Consider the following 19,111-nt stretch of genomic DNA (forward strand, 5'->3'; position numbering starts at 1 on the left):
GCTTTGGGATACTGCAAACAAGGACGACATGAACCTCTACTACCAGAATTCAAGCCCAAAGGTAATACAGGCCTAGGCTTTGAAAAAGAAGTCCTTCCTAAACTCAGATTCAAAGGCAAACCCAGCAAACCATTTTGCCCACCTACTGCAAAGAGGACACCTTTTATAATCAAAGCACCATCAAGCACTATCCCCACTGCCCCATCAAGGCTCACAACTCCACCGCAACCATCACCAATGCCAAACATCCCACCAATCGAACCAGTAATCCCATCCACGACAGCCATCACATCAATAAAACCAATAGTAGCAGCAACTATATCAGAACCCGCAATAGCATCTATGGCACCAGCGGAAGCAACTAAATCAACACTGCTGATACTTCCAGTAACCAAACCTTTAATCCCCATCATGGTTCCTGCAGCACCGATCACTACAAAGATACATAAACCAATCACACCTGCCGTGTTTAACTCAAATGACATCCCAGTATGGTATAGCAATCGGATGCTGGAAAGTGATTCAGAGACCGACTCACATGAGTGGGAATTTGATTTTGTACAGCTTAACACTTCAGATGAGGAAGACACATCACCACCTCCGCCACGCAAAGACATCCCTGTTTACGGAGAAGCACAGATAAAGACCACTTGGGTACCTGAGCTGGAAACATCTTCCATAGACCCTACGTCTCATCCTACGCTTGATTCTGACAGGGAGAGTACCATCAACGACCTTCACCATAATGTCTTAACCCTCACTGATACATCTCCCGCACTTAACCTAATCGATGAAGTAATGCCCATTATCCACCCTGAACTCATCGAATGGAACCAACCAAATCCCCCATGTCTTGACCTTTTCCAAAACGATGAGGCTATCATTGACTTTTTGGAATTAAGGGATAATCTACCAAGCGGGGATCACAAAGCTGGATTCGCCATTGAACTTAATAGCGCAGCATACTTCGGCGCGGATGCCAAACCCTTCAGCTGCAAAAATATAACATTAAAACATGGATCTTCCAGTGAAAACCACACTGTGGCGCTTTTTGATCTGACAAAAGTAAAAAGAAAGAGCGTATCCAACGGTGAAAACCTCTCTGAGGCGCCTGAGGATGAAGGGTTTGACATTCTCCCTGCTAGTACACAACAGGAACGATCGACGATTCTTATCGAGGAAACCAAAGAATACAATGTGGGGACTCCTGAAAACCCTCATATCATACATCTGGCATCTCTTCTCACTTCAGAGGAACAGCCTAAATTTATAGAGTTCTTCCAAAAACGTCAGATCAACTTTGCATGGTCATATGCAGACATGCCTGGGCTGGATCCTGATCTAGTTATGCATCATCTCACAGTAGCAAAAGGAGCTAAACCTGTCAAGCAGAAGCTTCGTAAGATGCATCCTCAGATTGTCGTGCTACTTAAAACAGAACTCAAGAAACTCCTGGATGTTGGTTTCATCAGACCAATTGATTATGCAGAATGGATCTCCAATATTGTGCCAGTCAGCAAACCAAAAGGGGGCATCTGCATTTGTACAAACTTCAGAGATCTGAATAAAGCATGTCCTAAGGATGACTTACCCTTACCAAATATCGACATCATAGTGGATTTGACAGCAGGACATGCCATGCTTTCACTCATGGATGGCTTTTCAGGATACAATCAAATAAAGATCACACCAGAGGACCAACATAAGACAGCCTTCACATGTCCATGGGGCACATACTGCTGGAATGTAATGCCTTTTGGTCTAAAGAATGCAAGAGCGACCTATCAAAGAGAAATGACCACCATCTTCCATGACATGATGCATACTATGATGGAAGATTATGTGGATGACTTACTAGCAAAATCACTTACTAGAGAAGGACATCTTCACATCTTAGATAAAATCTTTGATAGACTGGAACAATACCATGTTCGACTCAACCCAAAGAAATGTGTCTTTGGAGTGACCTCCGAGAAGCTTCTAGGATACATTGTCTCAAGCAAAGGCATTGAGGTCGATCCAGCAAAGGTTAAGGCAATCATGGACATGCCACCTCCAAAGAATATCAATCAGCTAAGAACACTACAAGGACGGCTTCAATCCATCCGCAGATTCATTGCACAATTGGCTGATAAATGTCACCCATTCACACACCTGCTACACAAAAACATCCGCTTTCAGTGGGATGACAGATGCCAGCAAGCATTTCAGGCACTTAAAGACTATCTCATGAATCCACCATTGTTGATGCCACCAGATCCAAGTAGACCATTGTTACTTTATATCTCTGCGACAAGTACAGCATTGGGTGTACTACTGGCACAACATAATGCAAAAGGCAAAGAGTGTGCTGTATACTACATCTCTCGTACACTGGTTGGCTATGAACTCAATTACACACCTATTGAGCGAGCTTGCCTAGCAGTAATCCTGGCAGCCACTAAATTGTGGCACTATCTGTTGACGCACAAGGTACAACTCATTGCAAAGATTGATCCACTCAAGTATTTACTCAGCAAAGAAGCATTGACAGGCCACTTGGCCAAATGGGTAATGATTCTAAGTGAATTTGACATTGAGTATGTGGACCGTAAGGCTATCAAAGGGCAAGTTATTGCAGATCAGTTGGCCGATGCACCACTCATAGGTGATCATCCCCTCATTTCCAATTTTCCAGATGAAGAGATATTCATGATCACAGAAGCACAGCCATGGAAACTATATTTTGATGGTTCATACACTACGCACGGCTCGGGGGCAGGCATTCTGTTTATCACACCTCAAGGTGATAGCATCCCGAAGTCTTACAGGCTCACATTTCCATGCACAAACAACATAGCAGAATATGAGGCTTTGATCACGGGACTCAGATTAGCCATACAATGGAAATTAAAAGAACTTCAAGTATATGGTGACTCACAACTGGTCATTCGACAAGCAACTGATGAGTATCAGACCAAAGATGATAAACTCATGCCATACAAGCAAATGGTGGATAATTTAAAGACATCATTTACTACTATCACTTTTGAGTAGATACCAAGAGATCAGAATCGAGCTGCTGATGCTATGGCTACCATCGCATCTCTCCTAGATCTTCCACAGAATTCAACACGCTACGAGTTCTTGGTAGAACAGCTTTGGATTCCCGCTTATGATATCCCTGAATCCGAAATGATATGCCGCCTTGTCGGTTCTGAATCCCCATGGTACGGTGATTTCTACACCTATCTCCACGATCACACCCTTCCTCCTAACCAATCAAATAACCAACGTAAAACCTTCATTCGCCAAACTGCTCGATATACCATTATTGCCGAAAACCCTATACTGACGTAGTCTTGATGGTACTCTACTTCGATGTCTGGAACAAGATGAGATAACAAAGGCTTTGGAAGCGGTACATGAAGGAATTTGCGGGACTCACTCAAGTGGTCCATCACTAGCCAAGAAACTCATGCCAGCTGGATACTATTGGCCATCTATGGAAAAGGATTCCTACTACTTTGTCAGGAAATGCAAGAAATGTCAAGTTCACGGCGACCTGATACATGCACCAGCACAGGAACTGCAACCAATCACAACACCATGGCCTTTTTGTCAATGGGGCCTTGACCTTGTGGGTAAGATTCACCCATCTTCATCCAATGGCCATAAATTCATTATTACCGCCACCGAATATTTCACAAAGTGGATCGAAGCTGTTCCACTTACCCAAGTCACCGGCAAGCAGATCGCCTCATTCATCCTCAACTACATCATCTGCCGGTATGGTGTGCCCATGTCCATTGTCACAGATAACGGTCTTCCTTTCAAAAATCAGGATGTCCGTGAGCTTTGTGAGAAATTTCATATCCAACACCGCTTTTCCACTCCCTATTACCCACAAGGCAATGGTCAGGCTGAAGCATCCAATAAAAACATAGTGAGGATCCTAAAGAAGACAGTCAATGATGCCGGCCGTGATTGGCATGTTCAACTAAATCCAGCGCTATGGGCATATCGAACTAGCATTCGAACCCCTACAGGTGCAACTCCTTATTCATTGGTCTATGGTGCAGAAGCTATCTTACCTATTGAGGTCGAGATACCATCACTACGGGTTTCATTGCACAATCTCATCGATGATGAAGCCTACAGAGTCTCACGCCTTCAGGACTTAGAGTTACTTGATGAGAAGCGACAAGCTGCATACAATCATCTCAAAGCCTATCAGCAGTGCATGAGCAGAAGCTACAATCACCGAGTTAGATCTCGTACATTTGAGGTAGGTGATCTTGTTCTTCGAGAGAATCCTCGCAACCAACCAAACCGAGAACATCAGGGCAAGTTTGAATCAAACTGGCTAGGCCCATATGTTGTCACTGCTGTATTCAGGTCCGGGGCATATCAGTTGGCTACTTCAGAAGGAGAACCGCTTGCAGATCCAATCAATAGCATGCACCTCAAACGGTTTTATACCTAAGGTGTACAGAGCATCAGGCTCCCCGGCATATCAAAAAAATACCAAAAACATTCAGAAAATATCCTGAAGAAAATACAAAAACATTCAAAAATTCAAGAAAAATCATACATCCAAACGGTGAACAACCACTCCGGTGGCACCTTGGGTAAGTGCGATGGTGAAAACCTGGCAAACAGGCGCCACTCGTAAAGACAATGGCTCCAGTATCTTTCAGGATCGTTGCGATCACATTCATGCACACACACATCCATCCATCCCAACCATGGCTTGTTATTTGATCTGCAATTAAGAAAGTACTCCATGCGTTTAGTATCCCACCTTTTCATAGTCAGGTCTACAAACTGGGGGCAATACCCTTAACCTATTGATGGAAGTGGATTCTACATTGTCTTATATATCATTACACTCTTCATTCAGGCAATCATCAGAAAATATCAAAAACATTCAAAAATGACTCTCGCAAAATCCAAAAACATTCAAAAATGACTCTCAAAATACCAAAAACATTCAAAATTGTTTCACAAAATCCAAAAAACATCGGAAAACCCATCAAAAATCACACAAAAACATGGCAACACCTTGTACATAGTCATCCGATCAGATACAAAATAAACATTGACAAAACTACTCACACACTGACCATTTACCAATCAAACCAAAACAATCGACCTCAACAATCCAACCTGTCTTTAAACAAGGATGCATCCTTCCTTACCAAAACAAAGACAAGATGACATTTTCTTTGACAAGAAAATTCTGTTAGGCTATCAAATACTTGGTTGATTTGTGAGTACAATCGTTTGTGTATCTGTATCAGCATCTTTTAGCATTGTTTTGTATCGTTTGCGCATTATTTCCGATGAAGTTCTGGGGCATGTACTAATGGTGTCTACGTGGGAAGTTCACTAAGCTGCGTGATCTTATGCCAAATGTAGTCATAATGCAGTCATAAATCACTACGGCTTGCTGACTACAGCGTATACCTCGACCATATGAGCATGAACCATTACCAAGGATCCTTATTCTTTATTCTTTATGTATATATACTGTTTGTTTACAGGTACAATGCTCATCCTTTGATTCCTCTTCCTCCAAATTGGATAAAGGTTTTATTTTCTTAGTACGGTATGTACTTGTCTCAGGATCTGATCAGCCTAAGATCAAGGAGGACAATCCAAGTCATGCACGAAAGGAGATAATCCTTGTCTGTTCCGCAAGCAATACTCTGGTCGACTTGACCCTTATATCAAGTCGTTTGTATTAACTTGCTATATTAAAATCCATGAAAGAAATACTCAAGTCATCTTGAATCATTGTGTCAAGATGCTTGTATTCTCTTCCAACATTTTAAAGCTCAATGATGAAAATAGAGCACTATGGATCGTCATTTCACCTCATCTGTTTATATCTTGCATTCCATTGCATATCACCCATCCATTCATTCATTCATATGTAGGCTTTTACATGCAAAAATGACTAATAAAAGCTGGTCTTGGATACAATCACGACCGAGTACTCTGATACATCATCAATGCATCACGCAACGTCTTACAAAACCTTGCATTCCTCATGGTCATATCATCATTACATTTAGGTGCATCTTGCATTACGTCCATTCATGTCATTTTTAAACTTAAACATTGCATATAGTTCATTGTTGACATTAGTTTTCATTAAAATCATTTGCATCATTGCATCAATCATAAATAATTAGATTCATTCATGGGATCAACTTGTCTTTGGTTGTTTTAAATCATTTACTAAGCATTTCATCCAGTGTAAATTATCCATTATCATTTTATTAATCTTTTCATCATTTATCATTTGCATACATTTCTTTATAGTTAAAAGATGCATTCATTCATTACTAATTATGTTATTATGCTCATTGTAAGATTCATTCACATTGCATTCATTATCATTACATTAAGGTGCAGTTATTATACCCATTAGTTATCGTATCATCCCATTATCATTTGTACTTACAAACATATTTAAAAGCATTTAGAATCATAAAACAAATTTGTTTACACAACATTGGTTCATACCATCTAATATATCCATTTTACGTATACATTCATTCTACACATCATCATATAAACATTTGTCCTTTACCTTTTGTTTATCCGTATGCAATCATTTAAAACACATTATCATATAAACATTTGCACTGTACATTTTGTTTATCCATATTACATTCATTTAAAACATCTAGATGCATACTCATACATAACATCATTCATTTGACCATTGCATTAACATTATCTTATCATTACATCGCAATAGGAAACACCATAAATCCTATTCATACATCAAAGCATAAGCATATATCATCAGGGCATTACATACATAAAGCATTGCATCACAAATCAAATACATCGTATACATCTAAACCTGCATTCATATGTCAGTATCCAACATCATAAATCATCATAAAAACATGCATAAAAGAAACATCTCATCAAATGCATACATGTACACATATACATCTAAGCAATAAATCATCATCATGCATAAACATCCCTACATAATCACATGCATATCATCACAATATGGGATCTCCTCATATATATCATCTCATATATCAGAGTACAATGAAGTCTACAAAAATCGGCTACCAAGAGCCATCCAAGATACAGTCCATAAATAGACAATGATACAATACATAATATGCCAAAATGCTCTCTTAAATGCCACTCTGGCCAGATGCTGTACCACCCCCACCCCTACCTGCTCCACCACTGGTACCTGCACCACCTGATCCATCTCTCTGTGGAGGCCTCATCGAACCCCCACTCCCTCCTGCATCCCCTGATCTCTCCTGCCGAAGAGGACCCATCACACCCTCACTGCTCTGCATCCTCTGTGATCGCTCGGATCTGGCCTGCCGCATCTGTGAGTAGCTGAGAGCTCGCTGGCTAACCGGTACCACCTGCTCATATAACCCCCGCCAGTACTCTATCTCCGCCTGAGCTCGCCGCATCTCCCTCATAATCTCCCCTGAAGGCCCCTGTGCTCCAATCCGCACTCTCTCCTGCAGCTCCGCCAATCTCTCCACCGCAGTATCTCTCTCCTGCAGCACCACTGTCAGCTCTGCCTCACGTGCAAATAGCTGCACATCCCTAGCTACTACCTCCTCCTCTAATCTCTCTACCCGGGTCTGCAAATAACCTATCATATGCTCCCGCAGATCTCCAGTAGCTCCCTCTCTCGTGTCCATGGCTGCCGCACCGGTATCACCCCCTCTAGTAGGTCCCTCCCCTCCTCCACCCTCTCCTGCACCTGTATCCATCGGGATCTCTCTCTCCATCCCCCTCCCACTTAGCTGCACTCCTCCATGCATCAAAGGTCCCTATGATATCTGAAGAGGTAGTCCACCTCTCCCTCTCCGCTGCCTCGGCATCCCTAAACCTCCTCCACCACCACCTCCCCCTCCTCCTCCTCCTCCACCTCCACCTCCTCCATCTCCTCCTCCTCGACCTCCTTCTCTCCGCCCTCGTCCCCATCCTCTCTCATCCTCAAACGATGGGATCGGCTCTGTCGGGTCTGATATCCGTAGGATCGGGTGCGCCGCTCGATACTGTGTATACTCTGCTGTCACCCCTGCATCAACGACTCTCGGTCGTAGGTCCCATGGCCTCGCCTGTAGTGTTCGAAACTCTGCCAGTGCCTGATCATACAGTAGCACTGGACCCCATGCATACCGCTCTCGGATCACTCGTGCATACTCCCTTGATCCGCTAGGCAATCCCTGCTGCCGTCCAAACTACCTCATCACTCATCCCGGCACTTGTCTCTCTACATGATAAGAGGTCCTCCCAATGAGGAATCGTGTCATGAAGACATAAGGTAGTGCCTCCACATCATCCTCCCATGGCTCACACTCCAAGTATGGCTACCAGATCACTGCATCCAAGTCATCCAATGCTCGCCGCCACCACTCTAACTTCCCCAAGTGGGGCTGACTCATCATGCCACTGTACATAAACATGTATGGCTGGTCCACGGCTCGGAATCTGAGACTCACCGGTCGAGTCACTGGTAGGTGCTCCCATGCCCACACATGTAGCAGCGTCATGCCCACTGCAAGAGAACCCCTCCCTCAGTACACTACCTCGTGTAGCTCCTGATACATGTGCGCTAGCACGCACGACCCCCATGCAAATCGAGTCCCCTCAGTCATCATCATCTCTATAACCTGTCCCCATCCCACCGCCAATCCATGTGACCGCCTGTCTGGACACAGCAGTGCTCCCACAATCCCTGACAACACTGCTGGAAGGGGCTCATATAGTACCGCTCTATCCTCCCATGCGATTGAGCCATAGTCAATGTATACATCCTCATCAAATATCCTCTGACAAGACACCATCCCCCAGGATCTATCGTATGTCACCAGCTCCCCCTGAATCGGAATCTAAAGGATACGCCACACGTCCTCCAAAGTCACCGTCATCTCTCCCTGGGCTAGATGAAACGTGCACGTCTCACTGTGCCATCGCTCTGCCAAGGCTGTAATCAGGCCATGATTCATCCGAATCACGGGCATGTGCATCACCTCGTACAACCCCGTCGCTGCTATACAATCAATCTCTATCTGCATCAACCGGTCCCGCAACCCCTGTGTCGCAGGATGGCGCTCGCGTAACTGCAACACGCGTAGTTCCTCCTGCACATAGACATTCATCAAATCACCATCAGTTGTTTTGTTATCAAACTTTCTTAAGTTTAAACCTAGACTATCATCAGATACTTTGATCAAGTATCTTTGGGTCTCAATAGGTAAACAATCATGGCCACCTAGACTTCAACAGACATTTATCCTAACAAATGACCTAAGTCTCATCAGGCTGCTATGGTTCAAAACAACTCCCACTTCACCTCGCCATCCATCAATCATTAGGCATCAGGAGATTTATTTTGTCCAAAACTGGGGCATCTCGTTATCCTAAGGCAAAAGCGCTATTTTATCTCCAATAGCGCTAATTCTACACAATAGCGCTACAACCACAGCAAAAGCGCTAAAAAAGGTCTACAAAAGCACTACAAAAACAAAAGCGCTCAACCTGCTATACAATAGCGCTATTAAACATCAATAGCGCTCAATTAACCCTACCATAGCGCTACTTGGTCAAGTGCGCTAAAACTTGCATGCATTAGCGCTAATGAATACAAAAGCCCTCAAACCAGACCACAATAGCGCTATTGCAGCACAATAGCGCTAATTCATGGAACAAAAGCGCTAAAACCATAGTTCCAACGCTCTTGCTCCAACTTGACTTCGACTTAGCTAAAAACCTATCAAAAATGCATAAAAAGTCAGTTTTCGAATTTGTGTACCGCTGGTCCGTAGTTGGCTGGGCGTTGGAACCGTCAGACTCGCTCGAATCTGTGCTCGGTGATCGGAATCGGCATAGTAGCTCCTCCTTGCTCCTCCAAATGTCACTATCAGAGCTCTCGTTTTCAACTGGTCGCGGTCACAAATGATCCTATTTTCACCCCATTTATACCCCCCGCCGTCACCGTAACTTCGCCCCGCTCATCGCCGTGGTCCCTGTGAACTTCCCGAGCCCCCCATTTCTCCATGTTTCCTCCGTTTTCTTCTATTTTTCACCTGTATGCCTAACTTCTTATCTTCTACCACCCTGCCAATTTTCATTCTTTTTTGAGAGATCGTCCGATTTTTCAAAATTTTTTGGCCCATCTCTCGAGGGGGCATACCACCCATTAAATTTACATTTTATGGGGCATTTCTTCACACCAGTTTTTCTTTCTTTGAAACGATGCGATAAACTACACCGTCTCAAAGAGGGGCAAATGTAGTCACACAAATCTGTCCATTTTAATTAAATGAATATTTTGTATTTATTTGATTAAAAATCCACTAGCCATCAGTTAATTAAATTAATATTTAATTAATTCATCCCCAAACATTCTTCTATTAATTAAATAAATTATTCAACTTATTTTAATTAATTCGTTAAAATCAAATTCCAATCAATTAAATAAATAAAATCAATTTATTTAATTAAAATCCCTTTTTCCTCTTTTAAATAAATTAAATAAAACATTTATTTAAATCATTATCCCCACCCCACTTGCATTTTCCTACAAATGCAACTTGCACATATTTATTGAAATAAATGAATTTTTATTTTAAATAAAATCCTATTTTCCCTCACCCACCAAATCCACTTGCAAAAATCTAATCCCCTTCTAGATTCTTCTAACCCCTTCCTAATTAGCTTAATCCATTCCTTGATTATTGTCACATTCCTAAGCAAAATAGAGTCACTTCTCAAAGACCCCAAAGTCTTTGATAACCATTAAAGCCTTTCAACCTTCAACCACTAAATGGCTCAAAGTCTTTGAAAACCATTGAAGGCTTCCAACTTTCAACCACTTAATCCCCAAAGTCTCCAAAAACCATTAATGGTTAACCCAAACCCTTCCACATGGTTAAAACATTTGTTTTGACTCAACCTCTACCCAACCCAAAGGTCTCATCAGGCCATTAATGCTTTGACCATGATTATCTCTTAATCATTTGCACAAAGGTTTATCCTTGGATTAACTCTTAATCCAGTGGATAATCTTAATTTAGACTTGACCCTTAGCCTTTAGATAACCATGAGGTCTTCTCAGGCCTTTAATGCCTCCAACCTCTTATTTCAACCCAACCCTATGTTGACATTTGTCATCATTTCATTGGTGCAAATTGTGCACATGGATCCCCAACTTTCAAGCTTGACCCTTGATTAAACCTTTCAATCCTGGCCATCCATTGCTCCATTTTTCCTATAAATAGAGCCCATTCCTTCATAATCCAGATCCTGAAAACTTGTATGCATCTAAGCTATAGACATTTTAGAGAGCATTTTAGCATAAGCAATCTAACATCTAGTCTTTTTGGTTAAAATACATCATTTTAGCATAATATTAGCTTTTCATTTCACATTTAGAGCTATACTACAATCTCAATCCTCCATAAGCATCCATAGTGCAAAAAGCTGCTGAGAGCTACACTATTTTGGAACTTGGAGAGGAGAGGAACAAAGGAGAAGAAGCTAAGGCCATGCTAAGAGGCAGTTGGAGATGTCTCATGATCTTTGTTTTACTTATTAGATATATTAGCATGTCTCTTTGTGTCTCTTTTGGTATGCCTTCATATGTTTAGTTTTTGATTGACTAACACTAATGTTTTGTGTGTTTTTGTGTTCTTTGATCTTAGACTAACCTTGTGCCATTTAGGAGGGCATCAATTTATTTAGATGGGGAAAGGCTAGAAGAGGATCAGTGAATTAATTAAATAAATAAAAACCTATTTAATTAATAGAAGGGTTAAGATAAAATACTTATTGTTTTCATGCTCGGAATCGTAAAATTAAGCTAACTAGGGAATAAGGGTGATAGCAGATCCTTAACTAATATAGCTAAAATCAAACACAAGGCAAAAGAATAAATGAAAGAAATAGAAGATATATGCTGATTAAAACTCCCTATTCCACATTTGTGCTTCCATTGTTCTTCTCCAAATTGTTCGCGTGGCTCTCAAGTATTGCACTGGGATTTCCTTCATAAGATAGCAATTATTTTGAAGAGTGTGATCTAGCTTGATATGGGATTTGATGTTGTTTATATAGACTTTCATGAGAGATGGGGAGGGATTTTGAACTCGAGTTCTAATTGGGAGTTCACTGATTTAGATTGACCAGTTAACAAAGTTGATTTATTTGTTAACTTAGATTGATTGGCCAATTAACTCAATTGATTGAGTAGTCAACAAAATAGATTGAATAGTGGACTGAATAGATTAGCCAGTTGACTGGATAGATTGAGGAGATGACTGATTTGATTGATTAGTCAGAAAAGGTGATTTGGAGTGAAAGGGGAGATTGAAAAGTTAACTGATTTGATCAATCAGTTATGATATTCAGCATGTGTTGTAGGACTTTGAATTTAAAATTCAATTTCATTCTTATTTGGATTTTTGAATGTTGAAATGCACATGAGATTAACTGAAATTTATTGAAATTTAGATTTGGTGAAATGTTAATTTGATGAAATGAAATTAGATGAAATTAGTTGAAATTCGAATTTGGGGATTTGGAGGAATGATTTAATTAATTAAATAATTTAAATAAAAATATTTAATCATTATAAATATAATTAATTAAATAATATTAATCATAATTAATTAAATAATTAATATTTGACAAAGGGGTTTGATGATGAACTGATTAATAGATAGAAATTGGATAATTAGTAAGAAAAATGAATAATGATGATTAGGTCGGTTGAGAAGAATTAATTAGCTTAATTAAATAATTATTTAATTAATAAGACGAATAATTAGCAATGATTAGTGAGACATTTTTAGGTGTCTACACTTATTAACATATTTATTTAATTAGGCTAGGATAAATTTTAGGTGTCTACATTTTGCCCCTCTTTGAGACAATGTAGTTTATCATGTTGTTTCAAAGAAAAATAAAGTATTGGTACAATAAGTTGTCCCTAGTAAGGAAGATGACATGCCCCCTTAAGAGTTTGGGTGAATTTTTTTCAAAAAATATGAACAAACTCTTCAAAAGAAAACAAATAGAAAAGTATAAGTATGATGAAAAGACAGATGAAAAAGGTTAAAGACGAGCAAGAATGGGGCCTTGGGAGATCACAATGACCACAGAGTGTCATGATGAGCACCTAGGGTTAGCACCCCTGTACACAGGAGCTTGGAGGAGGGACCACTGCATTTGCATCCATCACTTCCATTATTCAAGGTGTAGAGCGAAGGAGAGATTAAGAGCATAGAAACAAAGATATGGCAAAGAGATTCCACCGATTTGAGTGTGTTCAATGACATGAGCAACCCGAGGAGTACAAAGAGCTAGTACCCTATTGTCCTTGTGATTTTGCAAATTTCATGCATCATAAATAGGACTAGTTTGAATTTTGCCAAAAACACGATAGTTAAGAAAATGCCAAAATCGTGTCTACGATCCTTCTTAGCACATATAGGTTGTATATTGGCACGTCTATGTTTTGAGCACGTATAGGGTTAGTAAAAATGCATATATGATCTGCAAAACTGTGTCTATGGTCAAAACATGTTAGGGTGAATGCTAGTGTGGCTGCGTCAAATATTGACACATTTACAGTCAAAGTGTGTTTGTGGCATTGATAAGTGCATCTATGGTTTCTTGGTACATCTGTGATAAACATAAGTGCATACAAGGTAGAAGTGCCTTTTTGCATGATAAAACTGCATATAGAGATTATTAGCACATCTATGACAAACATAAGTGTGTTTATGGTACCAATAATGGAAAAATAGGTTGTCACTGTGATAAACAGTTTAACAACCAGTGGAATAAGCTTTCAGATTGATGAAATATGGTGAATGCCCTAGCAAAATAGGTTGCAAAAGCAACGGATGAAGCTAATGAAGTCACAATATAGATCCAATAAAGCTTAAGTAAAGTTGTCAAAATTTTGATGCTAATGTGATTGCACTTGTGATTATAGGTTGATTTAGCCCCGTTGGATTTGCATGAGAGATTCTCATGGACTCGGAGATTAAGACCACAACTCATAGAGAGTGACCACATGAGTCTATCGGTTTTGGTATTATGGAACGCTACCTTTGTGCTTGAGATTCAAATGAATCTCAGGTTGCTATTTACATTGGCTAAGTGGTGGTACAACAAGCACTGCACCTTCCACCTGCCTATTGGGGAGATGACCATCACACTGGAGGATGTCTACCGCATACTGCACATTCCTATCCAGAGAGAGATGATGGTCTAGGATCAAGAGGGTGGGGACATTGATGCTCTACGTCACATTTTTATCGTCGAGATTTAGAGGTCTGCAATAGCCATATTAGTTGGGATGAGATGTGTGAGGTTGGACTAGTTAGATCTACTTGGGCAACAATCATCGAAGGAGTGATTAGTGACTATATATGTCTTGACTACATGACACATGGGATGTCCATTGGTTGGGGTTGAGCCATGGATATGATGCTTTTGCATGGTATACAATTTGTGTGGGGCCCTTGTATGTTAGCACATTTATAACACGATCTTCGTTAGTTTGTATAACTTGGTGGATGTGGAATTTTAGTAGGTGTCACCTTTCTCTAGGTATGGGCCTTCAAGTACATTACAATCATGGGGGGGATATGCTATAAAGGTCATAGAGCTGGTGTTTCACCTTTTTCATTCACCATTTTTTTAAACATCACATTTCATCTTAAACTCATCTCATAAGAACTTATGTCGCATTCTCGACCTCTGACAACCCTCGAGAACCAAGACTTGCCTCATTCTAACCTTCCTTAGAGAGATGTTTTTCCAATCTCATGCATTCGTGCATCATCTCAAGCAATGATCAACTAATCTTAGTGAGATGGAATTGTCTTCAAGGTTCCAAAAGCCTAGAGGTTCGATTACGCGGTCTTCATGTCGCTAATCAGTATCTATTGGCTGATTGGTCAATTTGGGAATTTTGATATTAATTCCACTAAAAATCGAATACCCGATCCTTCCAAGTGGCCGATATACCTTCAAGAGCGACAAAACACACTAAACAATGGAGTTGCATGGCATCAAAATAGCAGAGGATTTGAAGACATGAAGTCTTGCTTCAAAAATTTCCACTCTTTGCTTATCTTAATTTGCGCTCTTTCCAAAGCACAATCCTATGTAGATTTGCAAGTACATCTCCTTAATGGTCGATTAAATAGTGAAAGACATGCAAAGGTGGTAGCATGAGTAGGGCGGCAATAAATGAAGTTAATTCTCAAAACTCGCATGTAATGCATTAAAATAATTCAATATATGAAGGAAAGGTGGCAACGCTTCAGAGCCTATCATGATTAGTTGGATTAATGTGTTAGAGCTAATAAGAATGGATTATTCCTCTACCTCATCCCATAATGGTTCTCCTGCATGAAGATTGATTCCCTGTCAACCATCCTAATTTGAATTGGCCAGAAAGCGAGCAAGTAGATATTATCTCCGGATTGAGCACTCTCGCATAGAAACATGAAAAAAAATTCTTGAACTATAGAAAGACGATTACTATATTGAGAGACACAAAAAGGTAAGTTGAAGAGCATCACCTCCATTTACAAGAAAGAATGATTGTAGCTAGGCCCCCTAAAAATTAACTTGTTGAAGAAGATGGTCCTCTCGGGTAACGGTTTAGCTCCAGTTATGCAACTAGGGGAAAACATGATGGAGAATCCACATGAAGATATTCTTCATTGATTGACCATTCTGGCCTGGGAATGTCACAACAGTGATAGGGAGTTTGCAATGGTGACTCTAGTGCTAGTTGAAGAAGAGGAAAGGCTGAGATGATTGATGTCCAAATTCAATAAAGGATTGAGGATGTAAGGAATCCTATGCCATGTGGAATTTAAAGTAGCTTTCAATTTTCTTTGCCAAAACAATTCTTTTCAAAGAAATCGTTATCTTTAGGAAGTTATTTTCTTTTGTTATATATACTGTTGTAAAAGGGTGAAAGAGGGAGGACTAATCCTCCTTGCACTTTCATGCATGAGTGAGTATCAATCAGTTTGCTTTTTGATGTATTTTCTAAGTTAAATTTAGGATTTGACTGCGTGTTTTCTTTTCCAGAAACATAGTTTATAGGTTGCAATAGAGACTTTGTGCTTTTGGAATATGAATACGAGGATAGAAATTTGTTTGAAGCTTTGCATTCATGCATGCTATTTTGGTTGTCATTTAATTTGAGATTTGCAATCAGTTCTTTGAATTCATTTGTGTATTAAGTTATGGATGTTCATGTTTACAAAACTTTGAGTTGTAATGCATTTACATTATTTGAGAAAAATGACTATCAGTTCCTCGTCATAGTTGATCATATATAATGAATGGTTAGATTTTGAGCCATTTATTTATGTTCTTCCCAAGTAAAGTCCTTTCTTCTTTTTTCATTTATGTTTGCCTTTCCCGCTTTCTGGTTAAAAAGCATACCCATAAAAATCCCAACTATATCATAAGAGGGGGTTGTACCTCTAAAATTCAAAGGAAAGTTATTAATCCAATGAGCAACTTCTCCAACTTTTTTTCACATGTTTGTCTCTATGTTAGGGCATAAAGGATTTTGTTTTATATTTCAAAGGGGACAAATCTATAAGCAAACATATTTTTGGTGACTCTGTTGGGGAAACAAAAAGACTGGTGTTTTGTTTCCTCAGATATCAAATGGTACCTCTCTTGGAATGGAGGTTGGAGGTTATGTAAATTTGAAGCTCTTATAAAAATGGTTCAATGCCATTTAAAACAAAGAAATCAATCCAAATGCAAAAGATGGCCAACACCAACAATTGAAGAAAAATTGGTTGAAGATGATAAGATACTTCATTCTTTTTGGAACACTCTCAAAGAAAGTATCTTTGAAGCTAAAAAGAAAAAGTTGCATCCATCTAAAGATTCCAAATCTACATTGTTGATAATAAGTTTACATCACAAATATTATTTACTCAAAGATATTGAACAAGAAATTCATTGGTTGCAAGTTGCAGTAGATTGAGATTACTTAAGGAAGAGCAAGAAATTGAAGATCGGGTTTCTTATAGATTTTTTATTATTGGTAAGAAAGATCTTGTGGAAAAATTGGTTGAGCCTAGTGATTTATCAATGTCATGGAATGATAATCAACAACAAAGAAGAACATTGAACCAAGTTGAAGATGAAGAACCAAAACCTTTCATGACATGCATGCAAATGGGGCAAATCGAACAACTGAATATTTCTCCTGAGAAAGAGGTATTACTAGAGGAACATAGTGTTTTTTCATTCCTAATTGGTTCTTGAAAGGTTCAAAGGATGACTTTTTGTGTGGAATCATGGGTGAAATGGTCATATCACCGAATTCAAAATGGGAGATACAAATGAGCGTGAAGAAAAGAAAACACAAGAAGAGGTAAACCACCTTTCCACTTTAAGAAATTATTTTTCAAGAAGAGATATTATGTAAGATTGCATTGCTTTCGATTTTGGTTCAACGAATGAAACGTATGCACATAAAAATAAAATAAAATTTGATAGTTGAATGATTGAGCCTGATAAAGGTATGGGTGAAGTGTATTCTCAATTTGCTTGTATTTTCAGTGATGATTTTGTTTGTGCAAAAGGAGAAGAAGTTATTTCTATCAAATTTGACCCCATGATTATAGAATGTAAAACTCATAAATCACAACCAATAGTAGCATGTCTAAATTTTGATTTAGCCTACAATCCATAGGAAGAATATTTGATTTCTGATGCTTTCCTTTGCATGTTCAAACAAAGTTATGATTAATGTTGAACTGGTAAAGAAGGTTACAATGCTAATAAAAATGGAGAAATAGTAGGCAAAGCCCAAGAGTAAAAATAGTTGGAGCAAATTTAATTCATTATACCTACCAGTAGATTTTTATGAAGACTCGAAGGTTGGAGATAATCAGGTCTCTTTGAAATCTCTCATCCTTTTGAAACTGATATTGAACAAAATGACTCTAGTTTTTGTGAGTTTGAAAGTGTGGAAATTAACAAACAAAGAAATGGGGATGAAATAATGTTTTATGTGAAAAAGAGTTTCGCTTTCAACAAAAGAGAATTTACCAGCTTGCAAGGATGTAAGTGTTGATGGTAAGATGGATGAGTCGATTATTCTATATTGTCAAGTGGTTGTTTTAATTGGTAGTAATTTTGGATCTAGCAACATAGATTTAACCAATGCTGAGCCAAACTTCCATATTGATGTTACACATGAAGTCATGAATAAAGTGTATTATGATTCATAAGTTTTTGATGAAAAATGGCTATTTGGGCATGAGTATTTGCTTGAGAAGTTTTTGGAGTTCATCAATTGGAGGTCTAAATTTGCAGCGGTTTCAAGATGGCAGCTATTTGTAACCACGATCCATTGTTTTGAAAGGGTGCCCATTTCTCTCAACCTGTTGATGGTTTTATCTAAACAATTTGAGTATCCTTTGAGGTAGGGTCTTTTGGCCATGTATATACTTAGGAATTTGTTGTGCTATAACCTAGTTTCATTTTCGGCTTGCCCATTTTTTTTGTGTGTGTGTGCCCAGTCTTCCCCCACTCGCCTACCAAGTGGTGCCTTATCTTTTCTAGGCTTTTCGACTCTATAGCCCAATGGATAAAGCACTAGTCTAAACTAGAATTTTGGAGTTCTTTGTGTTCGTGCGGTCCTTGTCTCCATTCAGAGACTATGTGTTTCTCCTTTTTCCTTCACCATTTTTTTAAACATCACCTTTCACCTTAAAATCATCTCATAAGCACTTATGTCGCAATATCGGCCTCCAACCACCCTTGAGAACCAAGACTTGCCTCATTCCAACCTTCCTTGGAGAGATGTTTTTTTGATCTCCCGCGTTCATGCACCAACTCAAGCAATGATTGACGAATCTTGGTGGGATGGAATTGCCTTCAAGGTTCCAAAAGCCTAGATGTTCGATTATGCGGTCTTCATGTTGCTAATCGGTATCTATTGGCCGATTGGTCAATTCGGGAATTTTGATATCAATTCCACTAATAATCAAATACTTGATCCTTCCAAGTGTAGATATACCTTTGAGAGCGACAGAGAACACTAAACAATGGA

The sequence above is a fragment of the Cryptomeria japonica genome, chromosome 6 (genome assembly GCF_030272615.1).
Source record: "Cryptomeria japonica chromosome 6, Sugi_1.0, whole genome shotgun sequence".
Classification (NCBI taxonomy): Eukaryota; Viridiplantae; Streptophyta; class Pinopsida; order Cupressales; family Cupressaceae; genus Cryptomeria; species Cryptomeria japonica.